Raw genomic sequence first — 17000 nt, 5'->3', positions numbered from 1 at the left:
TCTGCAACACTAGCGCCCCAACCTCGGGATGTCTTTCGTGGCGCAGACTATATTTGTTTTGTATTTAAGCGGTCAGTCAGAAATACGCCAATCTACTGGGCACAGGTCCTGATCGATAGGATGATAGCATGCGACCAAAAAAATAGATTCGTTTGAAAACCTATAACATATAAGCTAACGACTATGGCCTATGGACGACTATGACGAAACGTGTTAGGTGGTGAGCCGTATCGCCGTCTATACGTATAATAGTTGAATGGTCTTATGGACAGCAAAATCACCAAAACTTTCTTTAACGCACTTAAAGTAAAAGTTTAATTTAAAGGATATGAGTTATTAATTTATCTAAGTTCAATTTTCCCTAACACAGTTGTCGCGATTATTACAGACTGCGATACGGCTCACCACCTATCAACGTCTAACAGAAAAGCTCGGTGAGGCATGGGTACTCAGTTTATCTTGCAATGGATGTACTTCTGACTACGCAAATGGGAATAGTCGTCATAGTCGTGAGCTTATGTCACATTTGTAAAGGAAAATAAAAATTAAATTTAAAATTTAAAAAACCCCCGACCAAAAAAAAATACTCAATTATTATGACTCTCTCTCTCTCTTTATTTAAGAGCTGCGCTCTTGTCGGTGGAGAAATCGCCATTCCTCTCTTCTTCCCGCTAAAACCTTCACCTCCCGATACGACACGACCTGCACCTTCTCTTTTATTTGTTTCATAAATGTTATCCTAGGTCTACCCCTTCCTCTCTTCCCTTCAATTTTTCCTTCTATAATGTTTGTTATAAATGAATCGTGTCGTATCAGGTGGCCAATCATATTTCCTCTCCGGTTCTCTATAGTCTTCAATATGACACAATTATTATGACAAAAGGTTAAAAATGCTCAACCCTATAAAAAGCAAAAAATAACTTATCCACATATGCTTCTTGCAAGCAAACTGAGCTTGTAACATTCCTATCACACTTAACAAACGACCTGATGACCTTGAAGACCTGAACCGATTTCCACCAAACATAGCTAAGAACACTCTCGACTGATAATATATCTTTCAAACAAACAAAAATCGCATTAAAATCGGATCATCCGTTTGGCGAGCGAGCTACAATGCCACAGACAGACAGACACACACACACACACACACACACACACACACACACAGACACGTCAAACTTACTTATAACACCCCGTCGTTTTGCGCCGGGGGTTAAAAATAATTGAATGTTTAAAACAAACCTTTAAAATATCATGGTTGAAGCCATAGTCACCAGTTGTCTCTGCAGATATGATGCATCAAAACCATCATTTATGACGCGTCCATGAGCACCCGCGCAGTGACCTTGATATGACCTCCGACGACATTTCCGTCTTCAGCTTACCAAGCACAATCTGGAACAAGATACATTAATTAAGATATAAATATATTGTATTGTTCTATAATTGTTTTTGTCACTTATTATTTATTCGTATATCTCGGTGATGTGTGGGTACTTAGTTTATCTTGCAATGGATATGTCACCGTAAAATTGTAAATAACGTTAGATTATAATCTATCTCGCGAGATTGTGAACTGTCGAAAAATTGTGAAACGTAATATACTGCTTACAATTTAACGTATTATTATTCGTTAGATTATAATCTATCGAAGTAAAACTGTTAAATCACAATCTTACAATTGTCAAATTGTCAACTGTCCGACGGCTGTCCCTGATTGGTCGGCCTTACAGTAGACCGTTCTGTGTCCATAGAGTTAGGAATAAAACACAGGTGTCAGTCAAATAAAATAAATGCTGTTCAAGATTGTGAAATCAAGTCATCATCATCAATTTAAGAGCCACGCTCTTGTCGGTGTAGCATTTTCCATTCCAGTCTATCAGAGGCCAATTCCTACAAAAAAAAAATCAAGAACAAAATCAAGTACGTATTTATTAATTATTTAGTAAGTAATCAATAATTCTGACATCACATGGTAAGAAAAAATGTATCAAAATTAAAAAATCTGAAACGTATCATTCAGTATACTTTTCGTGTGTAAGATAAACATGCTGGCGGCATAGGGGTGGCCCAAGGGCCACCCCCGCCGCACCCTAACCTACTGTTATGCCTTGTAAAAATTATGACAAAACACTATTATTCTAAAAAAGAATTATGGATATCTATTTATTAATCCCAAAAATAAGTTATACCTAACAAACCAGTATTCCTAGATGTTATTATGGGAAAGTAAAACTATTATGCTAAAAAACGTTATGCAAAAAGGATTATGATAATTAAAATTATGACAAAAACATTTATGCATTTTAAGAGAATCCCAAATTAACATTATGCTCACTCTAATAGTTTTGTAACTCTATGGTATAGCACGCGAGGTGCGTTTCGTATCACAATTTGACGGTTTCACTTCGATAAATTATAATCTACCGAAAAATAATACGTTAAATTGTAAGCAATATGATACGATTCATAATTATTCGACAGTTCACAATCTCGCGAGATTCAAATCGATAGATTATAATCTAACGTTATTTACAATTTTACGGTGACATATGTACCTCTGACTACCCTAAATGGCGTATAGTCGACATAGTCGTCAACTTATTTTACGTTTGTAAAGGACATAAAATACAGTAATGAAAAAAGCACTACGAAATTACGTTTAAACAGTTTGTCTCAATCTCCCGCGACGAATAAAACTTAGTTCAAATAAAATAATTGAATGTTTAAAACAAACCTTAAGAATATCATGGCTGAAGACACAGTCAGCAGTTGTGTCTGAAGATATGATGGATCAAATCCATCATTTAAGACGCGCCCTAGAGCGCCCGGCTAGTGACCTTGATATGACCTCCGACATTCACACCTTCAGCTTACGAAGTACAATCTGCAACAAGATACATTAATAAGACATAAATCTTACTGATCGTTAATTGTTTTTGTCAACTTATTGTGTGCGTCAAGCTAGCGGCCTCAAAAAAAAAATGGGCACGAAAAAATAATTTGACCATACCAAAAAATAGTACTCTTATTGAAAAAAATAGTACCTGTTGTAAAAAAATTAGTACCATCACGGTTCTGGATTTATAGCCATGTTTTATTGCACTTGCTAGCTTGACGGTGAGCGAAATTTGGCGAGAGTTAACGACAAGGTCTTTCGCTATGATTTAAACGCCAAAAAATAGTACCGAAATAGTACTCACCCCCTGCAAAATACCGAAATGAGTACTTCAAGGGTTCCAAAGTTATAAAGGCAGTTCTTTGATCCCGCTAGCTTGACGTTTTGAAAATACCTATTATCTAGGGAACGCTTGCATACTTCAGTTTGTAACTAATGTCAATAAACTCGTATGAAATAGTACTCCCTACCATTATAATTTGGACCTGATTCTCTTTGTAGAAATGTGTCAAAAAGTCATTATAACCTATGTCATACATTTATCAAGACAGGTACAGTCTCGAACAAAATTATTACACATGCTCAAGAAGAATGTTGTCAGATTTTAGTATTTTTTCCCCATTTTTGGGTATAAATTGGTGAAGTGCCAGGGTTGTCAGATGAAAGTAATATCATTGTTGAAACTCTTTGAGTTATTCTACAAATACTGCAAATTGTTTATTAACAAACACTTCGATCCGTAACAAATTGAACATGAAGGTATAAATTATAAAATAAAACAGCAGATTAAAAATGTATTATGATGTATTAAAATCACAGATTGTTTTCAATAAGAACTAGACCCATGCAGCCATTTTTTATTAAAATTATTGCATATGGGTGTATGCAATAGCAATTTTTTGTAATAGCAACACTCTGAAGTACAAAGAAATGGTAGGGTAGACCTCCAAAATGGCAATACTGGCGATGGCAATACTTACGAATAAATTGTGAGGTTATATAATTGTCTACGTGACTGTATCAACAACAAATGTATGGCATAGGTTATGATGCTTTTTTAACATATTTCTACAAAGAGAATCGGATCAAAATTTTGATGGTAGGAAGTACTATTTCATACGAGTTTATTGACATTAGTTACATACTGAAGTATGCAAGCGTTCCCCAGATAATAGGTATTTTCAAAACGTCAAGCTAGCGGGATCAAAGAACTGCCTTTATAACTTTGGAACCGTTGAAGTACTCATTTCGGTATTTTGCAGGGGGTGAGTACTATTTCGGTACTATTTTTTGGTGTTTAAATCATAGCGAAAGACCTTGTCGTTAACTCTCGCCAAATTTCGCTCACCGTCAAGCTAGCAAGTGCAATAAAACATGGCTATAAATCCAGAACCGTGATGGTACTAATTTTTTTACAACAGGTACTATTTTTTTCAATAAGAGTACTATTTTTTGGTATGGTCAAATTATTTTTTCGTGCCCATTTTTATTTTGAGGCCGCTAGCTTGACGCACACAACTTATTCACTTATTTATTATTATTCAGAAAGCTCGGTGAGGTGTGGGTACTTTAGTTCATCTTGCGATAGATGTATCTCAATATACTTACTCGGTATCATAATTTTTGAAGCAAATAAACATTCTATTCCAACAGGAACCATTCTGGATCTTACATATACATACATACATAAACTCACGGGTATTCCCACCGGGGTAAGCAGAGACTATGGAATTCAATTTGCTTTATTCCTGACATACTACTCTTGCTTCCTCCACATTCATCAATAGTTTCATACACGCACGCCTGTTCAGAGCAGATGGTAGTGAACCTTTTCTAAGAACATCGCCATTTTGGATCTGGATCTTACAAGAATCCATTAAAACAAAACATATGTATAGGTAGTCTACCTTAAGCACATGTCATGATCCGAATCCTTTGTGAGGCGCCCACGTGACCACGCTGTCAACTTTACATGATCCCTGCCCACGCAATTACAATGACCACGTGCTATCCCTGAATCTTGCTTCATGTCTTCCGCTTACTGCCTGTAACAAAGCATTATTATAAACACTACTTGTTTTCCGGTCGCGACTAAATCTTCGAACATAGGTGATCAATTTCATTACGCATTTTAGAATATTTGGTCTTTTTAAATAAATGGACAAAGACATAATATAATTTAAATATCGGCTTGCTACTTCACTCCACCCCCGTACATGCCAGTACTGTTTACTTTTTAATTGTGGCCACCGCGTATTGCCCGAGACGACTGAATAATACGTGAATCGATTATATCGATTCAAGTATGTTATATTATATATTTATTTACATATTTAATAACTCCTACATGTATTACAATAAGATGAAGCTTTTAGGATAAGTTTACGTTTGTTAATAATGACTATCCATTTTTATCACAAATTAGACTTGAAAAGATAACAGACACAAAAAGAAACACGCTTGCCCGCGTTCCACTCCCACATTCGGCTATGCTTACACTTTTTTTTGTGAAAACTCGCCCGTAGCAACCATTTCAGCAGCGCAGACTTACTTTATTCTTGTCGTAACTTCTGAAGTATTTGTCCAAGTTACATATTATCTTTTAAAATCTTTTCAATACGTTCGGCACTAAAATATAATAATGTAAAATAATGTAAGGTTATAACGTCGTCAATCTGAGCACGATCAGGCGAATGAACGAGTCGACCACGCCGCACCTATGTATTCTCTCAAAACAAAAAACAAATACCCTCTATTTAAAGCATAAGATTAGTTCCACCAACTCTGATTAGGATCTAATCGACCGGTTAACTTCATACTTAAACTAAACTTTCTAAAACGTCGAAAATCAGATATTTTGATAAAAGGCTAAGACAAAGTACTCTAGCGTGTATGATGAAGAGTGGAATTCCAAAGGGAAATTGGTGTAAGTTTATGTAGTATATAGGTATGTTATGTACGTCTAAACATCTGTGCCTCCTCTGTGCCTTGATCTTTACAAATTCATAAACTAACAAATTATGATGCATTCATCCATGTACGATAAGTTACAAATAAATTAAAAACATTGGACGTGGGTAATTACTTTTTTAAGATATGACAACGTAAGGGTGAAATGACGTCAGCTGGGCTAACCTTGAAATGCTAACTGTCACTTTTGAGCATATACCTGGTTTTCTTATACCATGATAATTATGACAACTAATGGTTTATAATTTCACCGCTGTTTACAAATAATTCGCTGAGCTCAGTGACTGCAGTTTAGTTCTTTGATTGTACATTATTCCAAGAGTTAGTTTACGAGAAATGAAGTATGGAATGTGTGATACAAAATATCTACCACCTATCATACTCACATTGCCAATGCAAGATTTAACAGTGACTTGAGAGTACACTGACGGGCAAAAACTAACTAACATATTTTTAAACAAAAATTGTACCTATGTCACAATCAGATTGCGAAAATCTGTCACTGGAATGTACGTTCCATGTATGTTCATCCAAATCTATCCAGCAGCGGATAAAATAAGGTAAACGAAGGTTACTTTAGCAATTGTTAAACAACGGGGACTTTAAAAGTACATTCGGTCTTACTACTTTTAAGTTATTCTGAAAGATGAACCTGTCGTAGGTTAATTTTACAAAAAGTTTTTTTGATTCTACCTAATTAATTTCACAAGGCTGAGAAAACCTTAATGTGAGTATGGATTAAATAAATTGAAATATACTTTTTATAACGCCAAGATATGTCGAGTAGGTAGTTTAAAAAACTTTGCAACCTTTATTTTTGCCCGTCAGTATATTACGGGGCGACGACAAATGCCTAACAAATCGAGGCCGATGTTGCTCGACACTGACAAATATGACGCCCTCCCGCCACATGAGTTTTTCTCTCTCCTTTAAATTGAACTACTCTCATATTGACTGTTGATTGATGAGCTCAAAATCGATATTCCTACACGTGCTGAATGCAATCCCGTTGGATCGCCGCAGAGCAGAAATTTTTTTTGTAAACTTTTGCATTTTGTTTATACTGGGCTGGAAACGTTTGTGTGTGTCTACTCTGCGGCTTTGGATACATTTCGAGTGTACATAAAACAAACGCGGTGGGGAATGAAAAACGCAAAGCGCGATCGGCCGTCGATGGCAGATACATGTGTCCTCAAATATTTATGAACCACTCAGCTCGGATCGGTTCCGCTCGCGCGCAACATCTCAAGTCAATTTGAGAACGTATTGGATACTAAATATTCTTGAATAACTAAAACATGCTCCATGACGTCTGGAGATAGAAAATCTTGTGTTAATAATAAAAGAAAGTAAACTTAAATAGGTTTAGTTTATATTTTTTTGATGTTACTTATTGTAGATTTGCCGCAAATGGCATTAACTACTTGGCCGGACAAATGGGGAGCGCTGAGGGCTCTCGTTTAGTTTAGAGTGAATAGGCGTTTACTAGGTAAAAGTGTACCACCTGTTGTTCCTTTCTGTATCTGTTGTCATTATATTTGTATCTTGTGTCCATTGTGTTCAATAAAGTATCTATTTTTTCTATTTATCTATGCGCATACCAATTTTTAGCTTTCTATCTTGAAAATTGCGTAATGCTTCATATAAACATCCTTCAGGGAAGTGGGGCATTAGAAAGAGATCAAATATGCCTATGCCTTCACCCGTTCAACTATCTACACCTAAAAAATCACGTCATTTCGTTGCTCCGTTTTGCCGTGAAAGACGGACAAACAAACAGACAGACACACACATACACTTTCGCATTTATAATATTACCTAGTATCGATTCTACGCTTGAGTGAAGAATCATTATTGTAAAGTCAGGCGATCCCGCGGGACGAGGCGGCGGGTGACAGTAGGCAGGATTACCGCGGACGATTCTAATTTGATGGACCGTGAAGCCTTTTTACAGCGGGGGCCATGAGATGTACGGCATGTACGGGTTATTAATAAACAAAAAAATATTAAGGAACTAGACTCAAAGTAAACGGAAATAATCGGAAAGAGAGATTACTATTAGAGTTCAAAGTTCTCTGTCTTCCCTAATGGGAAGTATGCGTGATGTATGTTTGTACCTAAAATATTACAAATACTATACCTACCGCATGTAACGTGTATAGATAGAAACAGAAGAGTAGGTACAATAGGCGGCCTTATTGCTATGTAGAAATATCTTCCAGGTAACCTCAAAATTTAATAAAATTATATGATTCCGTGCTTCGAAAGGCACGCTAAGCCGCTGTTCCCGCTTACCCACTACTTCCTTATGTAAGTACGTAGTTGTTACGTGAGCCATGTCAGAAGACTTTGGCGGCTCAATAACCCTGACACCCACAACACACACATAGAAGGATGAGGTCATCCCATATTTTATTCCGATTATTATAGTTACATATAGCTTGTTTCGTGGCCCTTTGTTTCGATTTGATTGGCCGCGATTGATCCGAGGTTAGATTTCAATAAAAACGATCTCGACCGCCCAATTTTTTACCCAATCGGTTGCCACTGTTGTTTTAATTAAAACCGATGTACACTTCTCATCAAAAAAATCGAAACACTTCCGTTTTCATTGTTTCTGTCCGAATTTAACACAAAAAAGAATTCATACGATGAAAAAAAATATATAAATGTATAGCTGGCAGTTTGGCCATTACAGTAATAAGCGAAAATTCTAAATTCAAAATTAGAATTTCATTTGTTTATCTTATAAACGAAATGAATCACTGTTTTGAGACAAATGTGTGTTTAGGGTTGGAGTACATTTAGCGTTTAAAAACTAAAAATTGGCGCCTGTCCTTAAACTTTTTGTTTTTTATTTCAATACTGTGACTTTGGGACGTCTGAAAAAAGGTTTTTTTTCTAAAACGTATGGATACTTCGCCCACAGAAGCCGCCCAAGTTGTGGCATTGCTGGATTCTGGCCTTAGTCAGCGTGTTGTGGCTGCAAGACTGCATCTAAGCCTGTCATCTGTTCATAGAGTCTATAAACGTTATCGGGAGACTGGTTTGTTCACGCGCCGTTCAGGATCTGGCAGGAATCGGGTCACTTCTGAGCGAGATGATCGATTTATTGTAACAACTTCTTTAAGAAATCGACGCCTTAACGCTTTTCAACTGCAGCAGCGGCTTCGTGTTGTACGAAGGGTGGCTGTAAGTGACTCTACAATTAGAAGAAGGTTGAAGGATCGTGGACTGGTACCGCATAAGCCAGCAAATGGGCCGAAATTAACTGCAGACCATCGAAGAGCGCGCCTTAACTTTGCACGTGAGCACCTAAATTGGTCATACCTACAGTGGAGCAAAGTTCTCTTTTCTGATGAGTGTAAAATTATGCTGTATGGTAACGACGGAAGGAACAAGGTCTACAGAAGAGACGGAGAACGCTATGCACAATGCTGCATTGAAGAAAAGGTCAGCTATGGTGGCGGTTCGTGGACGGTTTGGGGAGGAATCAGCGCCGACGGTAAGACAGAGCTTGCTTTCGTGTCTGGGCCACGTCTGCCTGCACTAAACTTTCATCGGTACGTCGTAGAGTGTCTCGAGCCTCATGTGATGCCCTATGCACATTTTATTGGCAACGGCTTCATATTCATGCACGACAATGCTAGGGCTCACACCGCGGGCGTCGTACGAGATTATCTTAACGAAGTCGATATCTCTATTATGGAATGGCCAGCAAGAAGCCCGGACATGAATCCCATTGAACATCTGTGGGATGAATTAAAGAGACGAATTCGAGCAAGAGATCCTGCCCCAGAAACACTTAGCCAGCTGCAAGATGCAATCCAAGAGGAATGGGACAATATACCACAGCATGTGATCGTGACTCTCATCCGATCGATGAAGAACCGTATGGAAGCAGTAATTAGAGCTCGGGGAGGGAATACAAGTTATTAAATAAACGTTTTTTAGCTTTTTTTTTCATTTACGTGTGTTGTTTTATCCATTTCCTTTATACTCCATACGGAATAAAAATGACTCATTTAACAAAATACGAAACCTATGAAAAATTCATTTAAATTTAGAACATTAACATTAAGATTTGATAAGCTCATATTACTCACTATTAAACGACATTTAACATTTATTCCTAAATGTACACATTTTTCTGATAATCCTGACAAAACGTAAACTTGCAAGGTGTTTCGATTTTTTTGATGAGAAGTGTATTATGTTATCTGAAAGTCGATTAACCACTCTACAGTCGTTGGTAATTATAGCTACCGATTCCAAATTCACCTCAGGAGTCGATGGTAGCTATACTTACCAATAGTCGGGGTTCCGTTAGGGTGACCAATTTTATGGATTAACTAGTTTTACAAGCTAGTATAGATTATAAAATTATACTAGTATTGTGTACTATAAAAATCCTTACTAGGTGGTATTTGCATCTCTTCCCTATGAGTTGGTAACATTAAAAAAACAACTGTCGAAGTCAGACGAGTGTTGGTCGAGTCTACTGTCAACTACTGTGTTTGCGATTGAGTGTTTTATACAAGAAATATGCCGTAAGTATATAAAATATATTATTTTTATTGATTAGCATACATCTTGAATATATCCTCTACCGTTTTCTACAAAAACCTGAACATTTAAGCCATGATTTTGTTCCAAAAACATTAAGAGAAAAATATCGTATCAAAAAAATCGTCTCTTGACACTAAAATGGAGGCAAATTACGGAATATTACACGACGCATTATATTTTATAATGTTTTAAATATACCACGTTACTTATTAGTTACTCGTGGAAACACATTATTTACCGAAATAAACAATTATTTCAGCAGATGCCCAGGATATTGATTACAGGGTACACCAAATTTGGTCAACTTTCATCATGGTAACTAAACCTACCATCGACTTATCTGGGTTTAAGGGTTCGTACAAACGGAGCGCTAGCGTTATTTTAACTTCAGTTCTAAACAATGACTTTTTTTTCAGAGATGCTATAGTTCAGCTATAGAGAGGACACAGAGAGTAATTACAAAAAAAAACGAATTACTAAACTGCCAGTAGATGTCCGACAGGAGCTTACGGACAGAAAGCGGCAGGCGCAATTAGATTTAGCAATAAGGCCGCCTTTTGTCTCTAGTGTCTCGATTTATTTGTTTGGTACGTCATTTTGTGCAATCAAGTATATTGTATTGCAAGACTGTAATTTTAAATTCTAATAAAAAATATATATTTTTAAGGTCCAAATGTTAAGTGCTTGGTAAAAAATGTAAATAAAACAAGCATTCAATTATAAATTGGTTTTAGTTCATATTAATAAACCTTAATTTTTCTACTGGTTTTCTTTAATTCCTGAAATCACACACACAAAATGTCTATGTTAATCTTACCCGTTATTGGTAACCATAGTTACCATCGACTTAAAAAGGCAGAAACGCTCAGTGCGAACAGAAACTTAGCGAGGGCGGCCATCTTGGTAAGAATACGGTGTTACAAATAAGTCGTGACCAGGTGTTATATTTATATTTCTTGTGTTTAAACTAAATAACATTAAAATATAATTTGAATACTAGTAAAAAGTGTAAGAAATGCGCTTTCAAATAAAAATTATTACAGTCCCTAGAACATGATACTTTACATGCTATTAACAGGCATGGCTGGGATAACTGAAAAAATGAGCGGATTCTGTCAATTCTAATTGGATTTGAGATAGATTTTATAATGTGATCTTTTTTATTTTTATCTAATTAGAATCATTGCACATCTGGCTTGCTGTTTCTGAATTTTCTTTATTATAGCCACAGTAGTTTTTGAGTTACAAGCCTATTTATAACACGCCACGATATCGCCCACCGAACGCCGCGCAAGTTCGAAATGCCTGGACTGTTGAGGCTAGATTTGCTAGTGCGCCTGGACTGTCAAGTGGTTAAAACGTTTCGCTTTCATCAATCAATTCATGGTCTGGTTACGGACATACACACTAATAGGTATTATAGGTAAATGCGAAAGTAACTGTCTGTCTGTTACTGTTTCACGCTTAAACCGCTGAACCGTTTTAGATGAAGATACAAACAATATCTTTCGGCAGTAGTAGTAGTAGGCGAACAAGATTAGGTAGGATTATTCGTAAAAGGCCATTTTTATTTACGCAAAATGTCTAGTTCTCAAAACATTATTAACACATTCTTACAAAAACCAATTAGATAGGCAGTAGGTTGATAAGGTTTAAGGTTTTATAACTTATATACAAAACAATTTACCTAGTAGGTAGCAGGCAATGAATCTAAACAAGCGTATGCAAGGTCTCATCTGCTCTGCACCATATAACTTTAGCAAATAAGATTTTAGAAAACTCTAAAATCTCATACTGCTGCTGCTGAGCTGCTTCATGCAGCATTCTAGGAGGCGATGACGAATAATAAACTATAAATTCCCTAAATAGTTTAATATTATAGAATTGTATGTATTCTTAGAAATGGACAAAAGACGTAACCGAGTGGTACCCCAGATACGGAACAAGAAAGAGAGGAAGACCAATTAAGTATGTGGAGAAGGCTGGCGAGAGACAGGGATAAGTGGAAAGAGCTGGAGGAGGCCTTTGTCAAAAGACAAATGGACGAGGAGCATAATTAAACACATCTTTTTTTCTTTTTAATATTATGTATAAGCTATAAAAAAAAAGTTACAATAAGTCCATAATAAAGGCTATATCTATCTATCTATCTATGTATTCTTAGGTTAAGGTATACATATATATAGTACGGGCCTTAGTTGCCGGATTAAATAAATAAATAAGGCCTAGGCATATCTACATACCGCGATTAGGTTGTTTTACGGAAAGGCCAAGGAGCATGCGTGAAGTCTCTGATGAGAGTGAAAGAAGCAAAGTGGTGTGTAAGGATCACAGTAAGTGGAATTTAATTGTCACTGCCTATCCCAACGGAAAATAGGCGTGATTTTATGTATGTATGTACAATAAATCTAAAAAATAAACAATCACAATTATTATTCTCCAAGGTCTTAAGAACTGTTCTTATGTTACGTCTATATTTAGGTACCGTAGACATTTGACGTTGGAATAAAATATAAATATGAAGGCATGATGAGACAGCGAGACAGATACAAATTAGACGGGTGAAATGAAGCCGCTCCGCGGGGACGCGACTACCCACGCCATTTTGTCTGATTCAGATTTAATTGTCACTTGTCTCCAACCGTGTTCTATACATATATACTAGAACAAAAAAACATGTTCAGCTGTCCATCTTTCCGGGCCTGTCGTAAAAACCACACCAACCCTCACGACGCGCTAAATAACTCGCGCCGCGCGATGCCATGTAGTGGATTGAGTATTAGAGTTAAACCACATCTACCAGCACCAAACTGCGTTATTTGCCGTTTGGTTTGTTCGCAGTATACTGAGTGATCTTACAAGGACCTAATTCACACATTCTCAAGATTCAATAAAAAAAATCCTATAAGCCTAAAATTCACTCAAGTTGGTTGACTACTTTGTACAGAAGCTCCCACCCAGGTATGGAGCAACAGCAAATCAAAGTACCTATGTTTTAAGACAAGCCCAGTACACTATTGACTAGAGCTTCAAGTACGAAAACATTAACATATACCTATTTTTAAAAGGTAGACAACATAAACAAAAGCTCACGACTATATACCAATTGGGGTAGTCAGAGGTACATCCATGGCAAGATGAACTAAGTACCCACACCCCACCAAGCTTTCTATTAAATCAACTGTAATGTTGACCCTTTAAAGTAAAATATACGGTCGAATTGAGAACCTCCTCCATTTTTGAAGTCTGTAAAAATCAACTGACCCTTACTGTATCTATGATTTTGCTTAAAACTTAAAACACAGTGTATTTTCATAAAATAGTAAAAAAAAATAGTTATAATCACTAAATATTAGTAAAGTCATAATTGTTCTGATGAAAGTGAACATTAATTTTGAAATAAAAACAAATCTAATGTGTTGTTTTAATGAGTCAAGCTTTAGAAGAACATAGCTACCTACCTTACCTTTGGTTATTGTCAGGGATATAAATAAAAACATAACATAGCATCACGCTTGTTATCCCCAAAGATGTAGGCAGAGGTATTTACTATACACACCCACTCCTTGCCAGCTATGTTTAAGTCCCATGTAATTGGGGGCGAGCCTGTGTTGCCATTAATCGGGCACAAATCTGGATAACCATAACAGGGCTTTCACAGATACTAAATATAAAAACTTATGATTCTAGCACATCCACTGCACATCACCAACGGGCAGGCATGACATACAAATTTACAAGAGATTAGGTGGGTATATTGGCTGGGAGTTATTATTTATAGAAGTTGAGTATGATGAAATGGTTTAGACAAGTAGGTATAGTGTCATTACAATCAGTTAAAATGTTTCAAACTAAAAAAAATTAAAATAATTAAGTATGTAGACAAGTCTATTAAGAATCATAAAAACTAAAATAAATTAGGTAATCTGCGAAACATATATTTTTTTAAATCCACAGTCACCATAGGCAAATTGTTGTTGTATAATAATATATACCTAATGGCTTTGTAAACCTAACAGAAACAGAAAAGGTCTAACAGAAAGCTCGGGGAAGTGTGGGCACTATGTGTAAAAGACCAACATTATGCAATAGATATTTGAATCTACTGTTTCACTTTACACGTCAGTGCAACTTAATTAATTAATCGATTTCTTCATATTCTTCATCATAAAAATCAGCACAACTAGGAAAATAACAAAAATTACTCACCACGTGACTGGTGTTAGAGCAGGTAGCAGGTGTAGAAACAGACTTGGCTGATTTCTTCTGTTGTTCAGCGAGTTCAAACAGCAACCCTGAAATGATTTAGATAAATTAGATAGGTACAAGACCTGAGAAGCAAAAAAAGTTCTAGTTCAGGTCTAAAACTGGTATGTAACTAGTATCCTACGAAATCGACCTTATCTGTTCTGTACCTAGTTGTTCCGTAAAGTAACGACAGTAGGTGGAGTACTGTAAATAATGTTGCAGAATCATGAATGGAGCAACGCGTCGACAAATAATGACGAAAAATTGAGAAGACTAAGAAGTTTATTACGAATCCTAAAACCTCTTTATAATATCAAACAAAGATTCCAACAAGTGATATGATAAGTACCTACTAGTTTTATTTGAAGAAAAAAGTTACTTACCGGCGACTTCACCTTTGGACAGTGAAATGATACAAGTATCAAATAAGTACTTCACACTAAAATGACTACTGTACGTGAATACAATTTCAAGTTGACCTAATCATAACTTCTGATTAAAGAAAATTAAGATACAAAAAAGATAGATACAATATGTACCTTTGCGCGATATTTCGCACTTTTGCAACAGACAGACAATAATTGACCGATTAGTGGCGATTAGAAAGAGTGGAAAGTGGGGGAAGCACTGGACGAAACAAGGACGAAAAGTACTATCAAGTATCTATAGGTACTTACTTGGTCTTTGCCTGATCGAATGACCATAAACATTTTTTTTTGTTTTGGTTTTCCCCGAAGGGTAAGGCAAAGGGAACTATGCCCATACAGCCATGTCTGACGTATTTTTTTTCTTGATGATTAATGAAATGATGAAAGGTGATGATGATGAAACCTAAGCCCCCACCCTCGGAGTAGACTCATACTCCGAACCCCAAACGAATTAACTCAAAAGTCCGCATAAACTTTTGAGTTATGAAGCGGCTTCCCGGCACGAAGCGAAAATAGGCAGATACACTTTGTTCATTGAATACTCCAATATAATAACACTCGCGAATGTCTTCCGACTAACTTAATGCGATCATTAACCACAAAACACCACTTCGTATTAATTATTTAGATTACTCAATGAAGAAAGCAACTGTCCCGCTCCCGTCTCCCGCCGAAAAGCCTGACCATAAACAAAATTAATGTTTTAGGTTGTGTATGAGGGGGCTTTGTGAGTAACTTGCGGTGATATAGAAAAATACTTGTTTTGTTTATCAGATAAAGTCTGATATAATAATTGTTTTCATTTTAGTTTTGTTTAATATATTTTTTTATTTAATTAATCTATTTCTTTACAATAAGTAACTGTTTTGTCTATGGTGTAAATAGTAATGTATGTATGCAATAAAGAAATTAAATATCATTCGCATAATAAAAGACAAATGTAAAAATAAATTACTAGCGCCATCTTTTGTCTAATACCTATCAATCAATCATTTTTTTATTTGCCAGAATACAATTTACAAAAAATGGTATAGTATTACATGTCATAGTATTCAACCTTAACTAGGCATGCAAACCTACTTAGCTACCTACGTCTAATGCGGTCTAATAATAGGTAGAAACTAGAAATAAGTATTATTAATTTGTTTGACAACCCATGATTGACTAAAAAGTGCGAATTACAAATGCATTTTTTTTAAATTAAGTAAATAAACCTTTTCACCGCAGACTTTAAAGATAAGCCAAACCTACCTAGTACCTACCCAATATTAATCAATTCGCCTCGATCTCGATCGAATACAGATTTATTAAAATGAACCCTCGTATCAGTAAAGACATGCGACACGAATTTGTTAAGTTAGTAAGTAACCTATACTCAAGTAAATCTGATAAATTGGTTACAGACTTACGAGTAGATAAGTTATCTATTCAGCGTATAATTAAATCAATCACCGTTATTAAACTAACTAAGGTAGTACCTGTACCTATTTACTGGAACTGCGTAATTTAGTCAGTCTCTTCTCGTCCCCTAAGTAGGTTTTATATTAGCCTGAAACATATTACGGGTACCTACCCACGAGAATAAGTTTCAATATTTACGTGGAAAATCAAATGTACTTTATTTAAATCTAAGGTGGGTTTAATGTGAACAGAATTTAAAGTAGGTAGGTACTTACTTACCCAGTTGCTTAAACTTTTATGGCTCAGAGAAATCTCTACTACTTAGACAACCTTAAGGTGCGTTAGAAAAACAAAACTCATTGGTAGACCCATCGAGGTGCTCAGAATCACAGTTACCAGAACCATTCTCTACAGGGCCCGTTCCACTTGCTGGTCTTCTTATTATCTTGTGGATTATGAGGTGTATTATCAACCTCATCAAC

General features: G+C 36.1%; 1 long non-coding RNA gene across 3 annotated transcripts in view; it reads right to left on the bottom strand.

Annotated features, from left to right (window-relative positions):
- Window positions 1–15331, bottom strand: part of LOC126377783 (uncharacterized) — a 30457-nt gene extending 15126 nt beyond the window's left edge. For 2 of the 3 annotated variants that reach the window (XR_007567989.1, XR_007567988.1), the window contains exons 1-5: window positions 15073–15331; window positions 14651–14736; window positions 4810–4947; window positions 2741–2890; window positions 1246–1398 (exon numbers count right to left, since the gene is read on the bottom strand). This is a non-coding gene — a long non-coding RNA (uncharacterized LOC126377783). The remainder of the gene's footprint in view (window positions 1–1245; window positions 1399–2740; window positions 2891–4809; window positions 4948–14650; window positions 14737–15072) is intronic. The other variant, XR_007567990.1, reaches the window with a different exon arrangement.
- Between the last annotated feature and the right edge of the window lie 1669 nt (window positions 15332–17000).

Source organism: Pectinophora gossypiella, chromosome 24 (genome assembly GCF_024362695.1).
Source record: "Pectinophora gossypiella chromosome 24, ilPecGoss1.1, whole genome shotgun sequence".
In the NCBI taxonomy this organism is placed as follows: domain Eukaryota; kingdom Metazoa; phylum Arthropoda; class Insecta; order Lepidoptera; family Gelechiidae; genus Pectinophora; species Pectinophora gossypiella.
Note: the sequence above shows the minus strand (reverse complement) of the source record. Positions and strands in the feature narration are given on the sequence as shown.